Below are 13,610 nucleotides of genomic sequence, written 5' to 3'. Positions count from 1 at the left end.
TCAACTGTTCTGCCTTATTGACCATGCTGGTCATTTATGAACATTTGAACATCTTGGTCATGTTCTGTTATAATCTCTACCCGGCACAGCCAGAAGAGGACATATGTTCTGCCACCTGATGCTGGTCATTTATGAACATTTGAACATCTTGGGTTGTTATAATCTCTAGGTTTCTTCCTAGGTTTTTGGCCTTTCTAGGGAGTTTTTCCTAGCCACCGTGCTTTTACACCTGCATTGTTTGCTGTTTGGGGTTTTAGGCTGGGTTTCTGTACAGCACTTTGAGATATCAGCTGATGTACGAAGGGCTATATAAATACATTTGATTTGATTTGATTTGATGGTGTGGGGTGGCATTTCTTTGGAGGTACCCTGACTGCCATTAGGTACCGAGATGAGATCCTCAGACCCCTTGTGAGACCATATGCTGGTGCGGTTGGCCCTGGGTTCCTCCTAATGCAAGACAATGCTAGACCTCATGTGGCTGGAGTGTGTCAGCAGTTCCTGCAAGAGGAAGGCATTGATGCTATGGACTGGCCCGCCCGTTCCCCAGACCTGAATCCAATTGAGCACATCTGGGACATCATGTCTCGCTCCATCCACCAACGCCACGTTGCACCACAGACTGTCCAGGAGTTGGCGGATGCTTTAGTCCAGGTCAGGGAGGAGATCCCTCAGGAGACCATCCGCCACCTCATCAGGAGCATACCCAGGCGTTGTAGGGAGGTCATACAGGCACGTGGAGGCCACACACACTACTGAGCCTCATTTAGACTTGTTTTAAGGACATTACATCAAAGTTGGATAAGCCTGTAGTGTGGTTTTCCACCTTAATTTTGAGTGTGACTCCAAATCCAGACCTCCATGGGTTGATAAATTTGATTTCCATTGATCATTTTGTGTGATTTTGTTGTCAGCACATTCAACTATGTAAAGAAAAAATTATTTAATAAGAATATTTCATTCATTCATTCAGATCTAGAATGTGTTATTTTAGTGTTCCCTTTATTTCTTTGAGCAGTATACTGTATATATATTTTTAGTTATTTATTAGGATCCCCATTAGCTACTGCTAAAGTAGCAGCTACTCTTCCTGGGGTCCACACAAAACATAAAACATGACATGAGACAACATTAATAGACAAGTACATCACAGAATTACATAGATTTACAATAAGAACACATGCTTTCATGCAGTTATGCCTTCATGATCATTTGATACATGGATGCTACTGAATGCCAGTACGACACACGAAAGTGAAAATGCTATTGCAACGGTTGACCCATCAATGGGCTCATCCACATGCTGTAGGAGACAGCTGCCCTGCAGTTACAGTCTGTTGCTTCATTTGCATATTCGTTTGATGACAGGCTCTGGTGCCTGGGTATTCAGACTTACAGGCAGATTGGCTGGTGTACAATTTGGTGGGATGGATGGAAGAAAGGATAGGTAGAAGGAGAGAGAGGTGCGAGGGAAAGGAGAGAGAGAGAAATGAGAGATGCCTGTTTAGAAGGTGTAAATCTGATGGGAAAGGCTGCGTCAGGCTAAAGGATCTATTTGGAGACTATCCGAAAAGGCAATGCGGACTCTTATAACCCCCCCCCACCCCTCCAAACAAACACACACACACATACACACACACACACACACACACACACACACACACACACACACACACACACACACACACACACACACACACACACACACACACACACACACACACACACACACACACACACACAACACACACAACACACAGAAGATGTAGCTCTGTTGTTATAAGTTGCTCCTTAGATACAATGAGATTATCCTTTAGAAAGTATCAAAGGAAGCCGGTAATGCTATTATCGGTAAAGAGCCTCACTGTTTTCCACATTCCCCATGTGGTTCTCAATCTGCATCTGTTGGTGCTAACTCAATATCTGGGACCAGGCTAGATCTTGGGTGAGAGTTCTGTGAGGGTAAGGTGGTCAAGGCAGGCATGTTGTTTTGGCTGGTGAGTAACACAAAAACAGAATGGCCAGCACACTTAAAAGAGTAAACAGCATGACTAGAGTACTCTCTCTTTCTCAATCTCTCTCTCTCTCTCTCTCTCTCTCTCTCTCTCTCACACTCTCTCTCTCTCTCTCTCTCTTCTTCAGTAGCCCCTCCAACCATGTTAATGAGAAACCCAGAAGGACGTTGAGTGAACAGAGAGAGAGAGAGAGAGAGAGAGAGAGGAGATAGAGAGGGGGGAGAGAGAGAGAAAGAGAGAGGCCTTGTTTGTGTTCAGGTCGCTGTGTGTCCAAGGTCAGGGTTATTAGGGGAATGATGATGCACTGGCTCCTTACACAAACACAGCTTATTTCCCCTTGAAAGTGTGTTGAGAATGTAAAAACATGCAAGATAGACTGATGTAATACTGGGCCATAACATGTTGTTGCGTAGGGTAGGGCATGTCGGGTAGAAGGGCATGATCTTCAGAATACGCTGAAGCCATGCCCCCTGAACCATGTCTACATTACTTGCTGTTGTAAAGTCCCACTGGCCACCTGCACCGTCATCTTATCTACAGGTCCATGAACTTTCAGAACAGTCCGCGGACTAACACGCAGTACTGTGAGAGGACAAGCAAACAGCAGCTGTGTTCATACTCGCACACTCTCCATCCCTAGGGAGAACAATGCACTACCGTTATCATCACTAACATGTGCACAGTGGCGGTCAACAACAACAATAAACGTAGCATTTTCTCCCACGCCTGAACTGAATAACAAAGTGTTTTGAGTCTGCATGGAGACGTATGTGAAACGTTTAGAATTCCATCCATTATCACTCAAAGGACGAACTGAGGATAACAATTGCATTTAGCTCATAGGGTGCAGTAAGGTTTTTGAAGGAACTGATGCAATCGTCCCCTCTTGGTTGCACATGGGCTTTTTCCATAGCAACACGTCACATTTGCCCTACTAACACACCAAGGGGTCCCTAGCAACAGTGCTCCATCTTACTCTCTCTCTCTCTCTCTCTCTCTCTCTCGCTCTCTCTCTCTCTCTCTCTCTCTCTCTCTCTCTCTCTCTCTCTCTCTCTCATGCCTTCAGATATCAGCAAGTTCAAGCAAAACAAGCCCAGTGTTTATGGGTGCTCTCTGCCATTAATGAAAAACAAAAATAATCTCTTTTTGTTTTGGTGGTGTATCTTAATCTGTAGGGATGGAGGGAAGAGCACAGTGAAATATAGAGAGGGGTGGGGCCCTCTGCTAGGGGCTGGGGTGGCAGTGGCCAATCAGATCACAAGCTCAAACAGGGATTGTTGCTGTTGGTAACAGAGATGTGATTGGCTGACGCTGGTCTTGCACAATTGGATAGGTGTCCCAGAGCATGTTGGTATTTTGAGCACTGTTATGATTGTGTTAACCTAGTTCATTGGTGTTTAATAACCTTGTAATTATTTTTTATCTTACACGTTCTCTCTCTCTCTCTCTCTCTCTCTCTGTATTTCTATCTCTCACAGAGGAGGATGTGACGGTAAAGTGAAGATAATTAGATTTCTAAAGCTTTGTCCACATGTGTGTGAGTGTTCATGTGGGAAAGAGTGTGTGGGTGTTTGTGTGCATCTCCCGCATACCACTACTGACTTATGACCACGATGTACTTTTCGTCCCTCTGCAGCACAAGGTCATGTGGCATGGGGCCTCCCTCTAAACTCTTTTATTCATATCTCCATTTCCCCATCTCTGTTCTGCATGGATGGGACGGATTCATATCGGATCAACATGTTATTGGACTATTGGAGCCTCTGGAGAGCTCTGTTTTCCAAGCATGAGATGTCCAGCGTGAAACCATCATAATCTCACTGATCCTACAGCAGTAGATCAATCCTAGAGGTCAACCCAGGTGTGAGCAACACTCTGTTGACCCCTCAAAGACAGAGCTGACACACGCTGGGATTGACACATGCACTGTTTGTTGACATGTTTACGTACCGTTCCTTCCTCAAAGGGCGGGGCTTCACCCGGCATTCCGATGTTGCTTTGGAGACAGGGCTCTGACAGCGGCCAATGGGCAGAGAGGATTATAATGAGTGTGTGTGAATCAAACAGCGCTATCAAACAGCATGTTGACAGAAGGTGATTTTTTAAATCTGCTCACTCAAGGAAGAATGCACAGCGGGGAATAAGAACGAGAATCAAATAAACAAACGCTGCTAAGCCAATTAAATACCATAGTCATAATCTGGACATCAGGGGTTAGGTAGTGAGTGAGTGTGTGTTTTAATACAATTGTTATTGTTACTGAATGTGGCAACTCAGTTGTCTTTGGTTCTGATTTAATCTTGGCATCAAGGGTCAGCTAGAAGTGTGTGTGTGTGTGGTCATGTGTGTGTGTGTGGCTGTGTGTGTGTTTGTATCTCACAAAAGTGTTTGTGTCTCACAAAGGTTTGTCACTCTCCTTACAAAGTTGTAGTTCTTTTGCTAAGTATATCAATGTTGTCGTTAGTATCTTCTCAGTATCTGGTTACTTACTTACAGTTGAAGTCAGAAGTTTACATACACTTTAGCCAAATACATTTAAACTCAGTATTTCACAATTCTTGATATTTAATCCTAGTAAAACTGTCTTAGGTCCATTAGGATCCCCACTTTATTTTAAGAATGTGAAATGTCAGAATAATAGTAGAGAGAATGATCTATTTCAGCTTTTATGTCTTTCATCACATTCCCAGTGGGTCAGAAGTTTACATACACATTAGTATTTGGTAGCATTGCCTTTAAATTGTTTAACTTGGGTCAAACATTTTGGGTAGCCTTCCACAAGCTTCCCACAATAAGTTGGGTGAATTTTAGCCCTTTCCTCCTGACAGGGCTGGTGTAACTGAGGCAGGATTGTAGGCCTCCTTACTCGCACACGCTTTTTCAGTTCTGCCCAAACATTATGAGGATGGAGGTCAGGGCTTTGGGATGACCACTCCAATACCTTGACTTTGTTGTCCTAATGCCGTTTTGCTACAAATTTGGAAATATGCTTAGGGTCATTGTCCATTTGGAGGACCCATTTGCGACCGAGCTTTAAATTCATGACTGATGTCTTGAGATGTTGCTTCAATACACATAATTTTCCTGCCTCATGATGCCATCTATTTTGTGAAGTTCACCAGTCCCTCCTGCAGCAAAACACCCCCACAACATGATGCTGCCCCCCGTGCTTCATAGTTGGGATGGTGTTCTTCGGCTTGTAAGCCTCCCTCTTATTCCTCCAAACGATGGTCATTATGGCTAAACAGTTTATTTTTTGTTTCATCAGACCAGTGGACATTTCTCCAAAAAGTACGATCTTTGTCCCCATGTGCAGTTGCAAACCGTAGTCGTTTTTTTATAATGGTGGTTTTGGAGCAGTGGCTTCTTCCTTGCTGAGCGGCCTTTCAGGTTATGTCAATATAGGACTCATTTTACTGTGGATATAGATACTTTTGTACCTGTTTCCTCCTGCATCTTCACAAAGTCCTTTGCTGTTGTTCTGGGATTGATTTGCACTTTTCACACCAAAGTACGTTCATCTCTAGGAGACAGAACTGGTCTCCTTTCTGAGCGGTATGACGGTTGCGTGGTCCCATGGTGTTTATACTTGCGTACTATTGTTTGTATAGATGAATGTGGTACCTTCAGGCATTTGGAAATTGCTCCCAAGGATGAACCAGACTTGTGGAGTTCTACAATTTTCTTTCTGAGGTCTTGGCTGATTTATTTTGATTTTCCCATGATGTCAAGCAAAGAGGCACTGAGTTTGAAGGTAGGCCTTGAAATGCATCCACAGGTACACCTCCAATTGACTCAAATTATGTAAATTAGCCTATCAAAAGCTTGTAAAGCCATGACATAATTTTCTGGAATTTTCCAAGCTGTTTAAAGGCACAGTCAATTTAGTGTATGTAAACTTCTGACCCACTGGAATTGAGATACAGTGAATTATAAGTGAAATAATCTGTCTGTAAATCTGTCTGTAAATTGTTGGAAAAATGACTTGTGTCATGCACAAAACTATAGTTTGTTAACAAGAAATTTGTGGAGTGGTTGAAAAACGAGTTTTAATGACTCCAACCTAAGTGTATGTAAACTTCCGACTTCAACTGTACACCTGTCCCTCAGTTACTTTACAGTAACTGTCCTCGCTAACTGCCCTCGCTAACTGTCCTCGCTAACTGTCCTCACTAACCGTCCTCGCTAACTGTCCTCGCTAACTGCCTGCATATTGTCTGTTTATCACATGTAAAAGCCTTCGTATTTAATCTGCAATAAAATGAGAGGATACTATGTAGTGTAAAACCCCGTTATTCAAACAGGCAGCAACACTTCCTGACGGGCAGAGTGGATTATTAATCTGACACATGGTAATCAAACAGGCAGCAACACTTCCTGACAGGCAGAGTGGATTATTCATCTGACACATGGTAATCAAACAGGCAGCAACACTTCCTGACGGGCAGAGTGGATTATTCATCTGACACATGGTAATCAAACAGGCAGCAACACTTCCTGACGGGCAGAGTGGATTATTCATCTGACACATGGTAATCAAACAGGATGTTATCATCTGCTCTGATTACACGAAGATTAAAAAGACTTGGGATCAGCCAGACAAAGGATCATCTACAACTGAGGCTTTCATGTGTGGAGATTTCCTTTGACGTCCGAGCTAATTCATGATTACCTATCAATCAAATGAAGTTTCATAACTTTCATCATGATGCCTTTGTGTCTGTGGTTTGTGTCTGCTGCTTCTTGGCAGTTGTCTTGGTTGTTTAACAACAAAAAAATCTTTCTTTCCCTTTTGAGGGGTAACAGGTTTAAACATGCAGTGTGTGCGTATAAAGACCTTGGTGTGTGTCTATGACAAGAGAGCCCTGTGCATTCAGCCATGTAGGATGCAGCTGCAGATGCAGTTGGAGAGTGTGTGTTTGTATGTGTCTGCATGGGGCCTTTTGTGTTTCTTCAAATGTAAATTGCTGGTTGTTTGTGTTGTTTTGTGTTCTCTCTCTAAGCCCCACTCTATGCTATCTTGTCATCCACCTAAAACTTTTACTCAAAGTGTGCCTGACAGATAGAGACAAACAGCAGAGGGAGGAGAGGAAAAGGAGGGCAGTAGTAATCGAATAAGTAATCGAAGTTTACAGCCTGGCTTGGCTCTTTGTCCTCTGACAGTTCGTGAAAGCCAACCACTGGCTGAGTGACTCCTGGGCCACTTAGTCTACCCAGCAACCACACTCCACTCCTCTCCATCTGCTGCACAACACAAAGGAACAGAGAAAAGGACTGCGTGTGTGTGTGGGTGCGTGTGTATGTGTGTCTGTGCGTGTGTGTGTGTATAGATGGGCGGTGTGATGTTCTTGTGTGTTTATGATGAGCCGTATGTGTGTTTGATGGGGGTTGTGTGTGGGTATACGGGGATAGCGTATATGGTGGGCGTTCTTGTGGGTGAGCTGAATGGATCATCGCAGCACAAGGCAACTTTCATTGAGGTCCAACAGGGAAGCACAAGGAGTCTGCTTGTTGCCCCCAAGGTCCTCAGTGGGCGACCTAATTGACCAGGGTCTCTCTCGCCTTCTCTCTTGCCTTCTCTCTCGCTCTCTCTCTCACTGTTTCTCTGTCTATCTTTCTTTCATTTGCCCTACTAACACACCAAGGGGTCCCTAGCAACAGTGCTCCATCTTACTCCCTCCCTCCCTCCCTCCCTCCCTCCCTCTCTCTCTCTCTCTCTCTCTCTCTCTCTCTCTTTCTCTCTCTCTCTCTCTCTCTCTCTCTCTCCCTCTCTCTCTCTCTCTCTCTCTCTCTCTCTCTCTCTCGCTCTCTCTCTCTTCAATGGACTTTATTCACATGGGGAACATATGTTTACATTGCCAAAGCAAATGAAATAGATAATAAACAAAAGTGAAATACACTATATAAAACATTACACAAAAGTTCCAAAGGAATATAGAGGCATTTCAAATGTCATATTATAGCTATATACTGTGTTGTAACGATGTACAAATAGTTAAAGTACCAGATGGAAAATGATTGAACATAAATGTGGATTGTATTTACCATGGTGTTTGTTTTTCACTGGTTGCCCTTTTCTTGTAGCAACAGGTCACAAATCTAGCTGCTGTGATTACACACTGTGGTATTTCACCCAGTAGATATGAAAGTTTATCCAAATTTGATTTGTTTTCAATTTTTTTGTGGGTCTGTGTAATCTGAGGGAAATATCTGTCTCTAATATAGTCATACATTTGGCAGGAGGTAAGGAAGTGCAGCTCAGTTTTCACCTCATTTTGTAGGCAGTGTGCACATAGCCTGTCTTCACTTGAGAGTCAGGTCTGCCTACGACGGCCTCTCTCAATTGCAAGGCTATGCTCACTGAGTCTGTACATAGTCAAAGCTTTCCTTCATTTTGGGTCAATCACCGTGGTCAGGTATTCTTCCACTGTGTACACTCTGTTTAGGGCCAAATAGTATTCTAGCACCATCTTGCTTCGGGGACTCTTCTCCAGGTTCGTCTTTCTCTATAGGTGATAACTTGTACCCTTCAGTCATGGAGGGTACCTACCACATGGCTCACTCTAACAGACACTTGAATCCCCACCAACCCCCTGACACACTAATTGCATATCCACTCTGCAACACCCTCACCCCGACCCAATGAAACCCCCTCCCTCCATCTCCCTCCATCTTGTGTACCACACCTCCTGAACACCCTGTCCATGACTGACTGTCTATGTAAGTGTGCCAGATCTGGGTTTCTGTCTCTGACTGGAATGTGTGTGTGTGTGTGTGTGTGTGTGTGTGTGTGTGTGTGTGTGTGTGTGTGTGTGTGTGTGTGTGTGTGTGTGTGTGTGTGTGTGTGAGTGTATAGTCTGTCTGCAGCTTGGGGCAGCCATCCCCAATGTCTCCATTCAGCTTAACAGGCTACTCATCTTGAAGAGGCCTCAATCAGACATGTGCCCTCTTCAAAGAGACATAGACACACAACAACTGGCTGGGATTCAGAGCATCTAGAGTCTCCAACAGAAACACACAGACACATGGATATATAGTCATACCCTGTGTTATGCAGCACTAATATGACAATTGAAATATACAATAATGAACTGTGCACTGTTTAGGCACGCAGGCCGCAGACAGACTTCACATAACACAGGCGCGCACACAAGATCCCTCAGGGCTTGTTGGCTTTAATCTGTAACTTAGTCATCCATAGACAACGTGGCAGGTGCGAAGCTGCAGTAAGATGTGTGTGTGTGTGTGTGTGTGTGTACTTTAGTCATCAGCCATATGGCCCACTTGTCCTGACCCCCTCACACACCTCACCCTCTATCACACACACCCACGAGCCCACAGCACACAACCACACGCTTGCTCACCCACTCACACTTTCATCAGCCACTCTTCCAGTCTCCATAGCTGCTGTTGAGTTCAGTATACAGTGTTCAGCTCCTCTACCATTCAGGATACACACACACTAACCAGAGACACAATCAAATAACCAATCACAGACACAGCCTATTGGAAGGTGAGCCAATAAGAGAGGGGTAGAGCTAACCAATGACGGAGCCAGCAACAGCCCTAGGCAGCTAGAGATTGAGGCAGAGCATTCTGTGAACCAAACTGCGATAACCAACAAAGGAAAGAGCCAATCAGTGAGGATTTCTTTGCAGTTGCAGCACGAGTATCTGACCAGAGAGAGAGAGAGAGAGAGAGAGAGAGAGAGAGAGAGAGAGAGAGGGAGGAGAGAAAGATTGAGTGTTATTGTGTACCTTATTAAGAGTCGATTGTTTGAGTGCAAAAGACCAAAATACAGCTTCCAAATGATCATGAGTGTAAAAATGTTTTATAATGTATATGTATGCATGTGCATGTGTGTGCATGCACGAGTGGCTATGTCTGTGTGTGTGTGTTTTTGTGTTTCTTTGTGTGTTTCAACCACTGTCTTGGTAAACAATATGAGAGGGAGGCGTATCATTGAGACACGTGCTGCCAACAGTTGCTGAAACTCAGCTAACATAAAACCATTTAACTGACTGTGAAATGACCCCCCTGGTCACGGCACACTCTGACAGCAACCCCCCCCCCTGTCCTGGCTCCATTGTCCCTCATGAATAGGATGAGGGGGTGGAGGGGTGTGTGTGTGAGTGTGCGCGCACGATATTGAGGAGTGGGTGTATAGGTGTGTGTCTGCTTGATGAGATTCAGTGTTTGTGTACGTATGTGTGTGTGTAGGAGGTTCTGCTTGTGTGTAAGGAGAGCTGGGTGTCTGGCAGTGTTAATAGCAGCTGCCACTGCCCCAGGCCTCAGGGCTGAACAGTGCAGATTAGAGGGCTGAGGGCACGTGCTGCCTGTTCTGGAGACAAACAATGGATGAATGGAAGAGGAGTCCTTATCCCTCTCTATTTTTCTCTCTTTCACTCTTTTCACTCTTTCTTTCTTTCTTTCTTTCTCTCTCAATTCAATTAAATTTGCTTTATTGGCGTGATGTAAGAATGTACATATTGCCAAAGCTTACTTGGAGATTTAAAATATTAACCCAATTAACATAATATCTCTCTCTCTCTCTCTCTCTCTCTCTCTCTCTCTCTCTCTCTCTCTCTCTCTCTCTCTCTCTCTCTCTCTCTCTCCTTACAGATGAAGAGAATTAGGCATAGAAGGAAGATAGATGTTGATAGGGAGATAGACAGGACAGAGGCGGCTTGGAGGATAGAGGGATGGAGACAGAGGAGAGTTGGGCCTCTGTAGGGTGCTGAGAGGGCCATGGTGGCTTTGTGGCAGCTGTTACTCCTGCAGAGAGATATTTGAGACGGTTCCTTTCACAAATACAAGGGTCTGAGGGATAGAGAGGGGCGAGGTGTGCGTATGTGTGTGTGTGTGTGTGTTATGAGGCAATGGGTTTTGGTTGGGTACAATGGGATTTGGGTGGGTCTGGACAGACATAAAGAGAGGCACATTTCACCCAAATGTCTCTTTTACTAATGAAAAGAGTGTTCTGGATGAGGGTGGGATGGAGGGATGGAGAAAGGGAAGGGGGGAGGAAGACTTTCACCACCTAAAGAAGAGTTACTATTATTATTATTAGTGTTATTATTATTATTAAGGGCTCTATTCAATCTGTATTGCTGAAGTGTTACAGATTGCACAATAGAAATGTAAAGCTAATCTCCGATTGAGCCAACATATGCGGCGTTTACCGTGAATGCAGTTTCCGCTAACATTGCCTTTAAATTTAAATCCCGCTGTAGCGCTGAACTTCTGTGATGCGGATTGAATAGATCCCTAAGTTTATTCGAAAAGGGACAATGTACAACAAAACATACACTACCGTTCAAAAGTTTGGGGTCACTTAGAAATGTCCTTGGTTTTGAAAGAAAAGCACGTTATTGTCCATTAAAATAACATCAAATGGATCAGAAATACAGTGTAGACATTGTTAATGTTGTAAATGACTATTGTAGCTGGAAACGGTAGATTTTTAATGGAATATCTACATAGGCGTACAGAGGTCCATTATCAGAAACCATCGCTCCTGTGTTCCAATGGCACGTTATGTTAGCTAATCCAAGTTTATAGTTTTAAAAGGCTAATTGATCATTAGAAAACCCTTTTTGAAATTATGTTAGCACAGCTGAAAACTGTCCTGATTAAAGAAGCAATAAAACTGGACTTCTTTAGACTAGTTGGGTATCAGGAGCATCAGCATTTGTGGGTTCGATTACAGGCTCAAAATGGCCAGAAGACCTGTACGGTACAACGCTGTACTCCCTTCACAGAACAGTGCAAACTGGCTCTAACCAGAATAGAAAGAGGAGTGGGAGGCCCCGGTGCACAACTGAGCAAGAGGACAAATACATTTGAGTGTCCAGTTTGAGATCGATGCCTCACAAGTCCTCAACTGGCAGCTTCATTAGATAGTACCCACAAAACACCAGTCTCAACGTCAACAGTGAAGAGGCGACTCTGGGATGCTGGCCTTCTAGACAGAGTTCCTCTGTCCTAGTGTCTGTGTTCTTTTGCCCATCTTAATCTTTTCTTTTTATTGGCCAATCTGAGATACGTTTTTTTCTTTGCAACTCTGCCTAGAAGGCCAGCATCCCGGAGTCGCCTCTTCACCGTTGACTTTGAGATAGTAAAGTAGACAGTATACAGTAGATAGTAAAGTAGTTGACTACCTAAGGGTTGTGGAGCAAGTCCATGTAAACATTTAAAAAGCAGCTTTACATTTGAACATTTACTAAAACTTTAAAAACTTAACACATTGTGTTTCTTGAGAAATAAACAATGGTTAACAATGGTTAACTGTTGCTGTTTTTGTCCATGTCAATCTACTAAAACACAAAAGGATGCCTGAACAGAGTCGATGTTGACATAAAGGGGTCATTGAGATCTTTAAAACAGTTACTGATATTTACCCTGCAATACAGGGTAATGGGCCGTATGGTAATCTGGCCGCCAAACACAAACACAGTCAAACACAATCAGTTTGACTTTCCTACGCATCTCATAAAGGATACAGGGATGATGGTTAAAAGGCTCAAAGAGCACTATGTCATGCTTGAAAACCCTAGTTTATGATGCCAATGGAGCATGGAAAACGCTAAGAGAAATTGTAAATGCTTTAGAGCCATAACATTATTTGCTATTTAAAAATAAATGCATTTCACCTTTATTTAACCAGGTAGGTCAGTTGAGAACAAGTTCTCATTTACAACTGCAACCTGGCCAAGATAAAGCAAAGCAGTGCAACAAAAACAACAACACAGAGTTACACATGGAATAAACAAATGTACAGTCAATAACACAATAAAAAAATATATATATACAGTGTGTGCAAATGTAGTAAGATTAGGGAGGTAAAGGCAATAAATAGGCCGTAGTGGTGAAATAATTACAATTTAGCAATTAAAAACGGGAGTGATAGATGTGCAGATGATGATGTGCAAGTAGAGATATTGGGGTGCAAAAGAGCAACAACAAAAAAAAAACAATATGGGGATGAGGTAGTTGGATGGGCTATTTACAGATGGGCTGTGTACAGGTACAGTGAGTGATCGGTAAGCTGCTCTGACAGCTGATGCTTAAAGTTAGAGAGCGAGATATAAGTCTCCAGCTTCAGTGATTTTTGCCATTCGTACCAGTCATTGGCAGCAGGAAACTGGAAGGAAAGGTGGCCAAAGGAGGTTTTGGCTTTGGGGATGACCAGTGAAATATACCTGCTGGAGCGCGTGCTACGGATGGGTGTTGCTATGGTGACCAGTGAAATATACCTGCTGGAACACGTTCTACGGATGGGTGTTGCTATGGTGACCAGTGAGCTGAGATAAGGCTGGGCTTTACCTAGCAAAGACTTATAGATGATCTGGAGCCAGTGGGTTTGGCGACGAATTTATCTATCTATGATAGAGTAATTGGAATCGTAATTTCCTGGGAAATGTCACACTGACTTAAATGTTGATTGATGCGAAACATTTATGTGTGTTTCTCAAGTTAGACCCATTGTCACTGATTTGGCCTTGAGTGTTTGTGTATGGTGTATGTGGTTGGATGCATGTTGCCCTCAGCTACATGTTCCTCCAACTCCATCTCTTACTTTTCTCCTTCTCTCAC

This window comes from Oncorhynchus nerka, linkage group LG27 (assembly GCF_034236695.1).
Source record: "Oncorhynchus nerka isolate Pitt River linkage group LG27, Oner_Uvic_2.0, whole genome shotgun sequence".
Classification (NCBI taxonomy): domain Eukaryota; kingdom Metazoa; phylum Chordata; class Actinopteri; order Salmoniformes; family Salmonidae; genus Oncorhynchus; species Oncorhynchus nerka.
Note: the sequence above shows the minus strand (reverse complement) of the source record.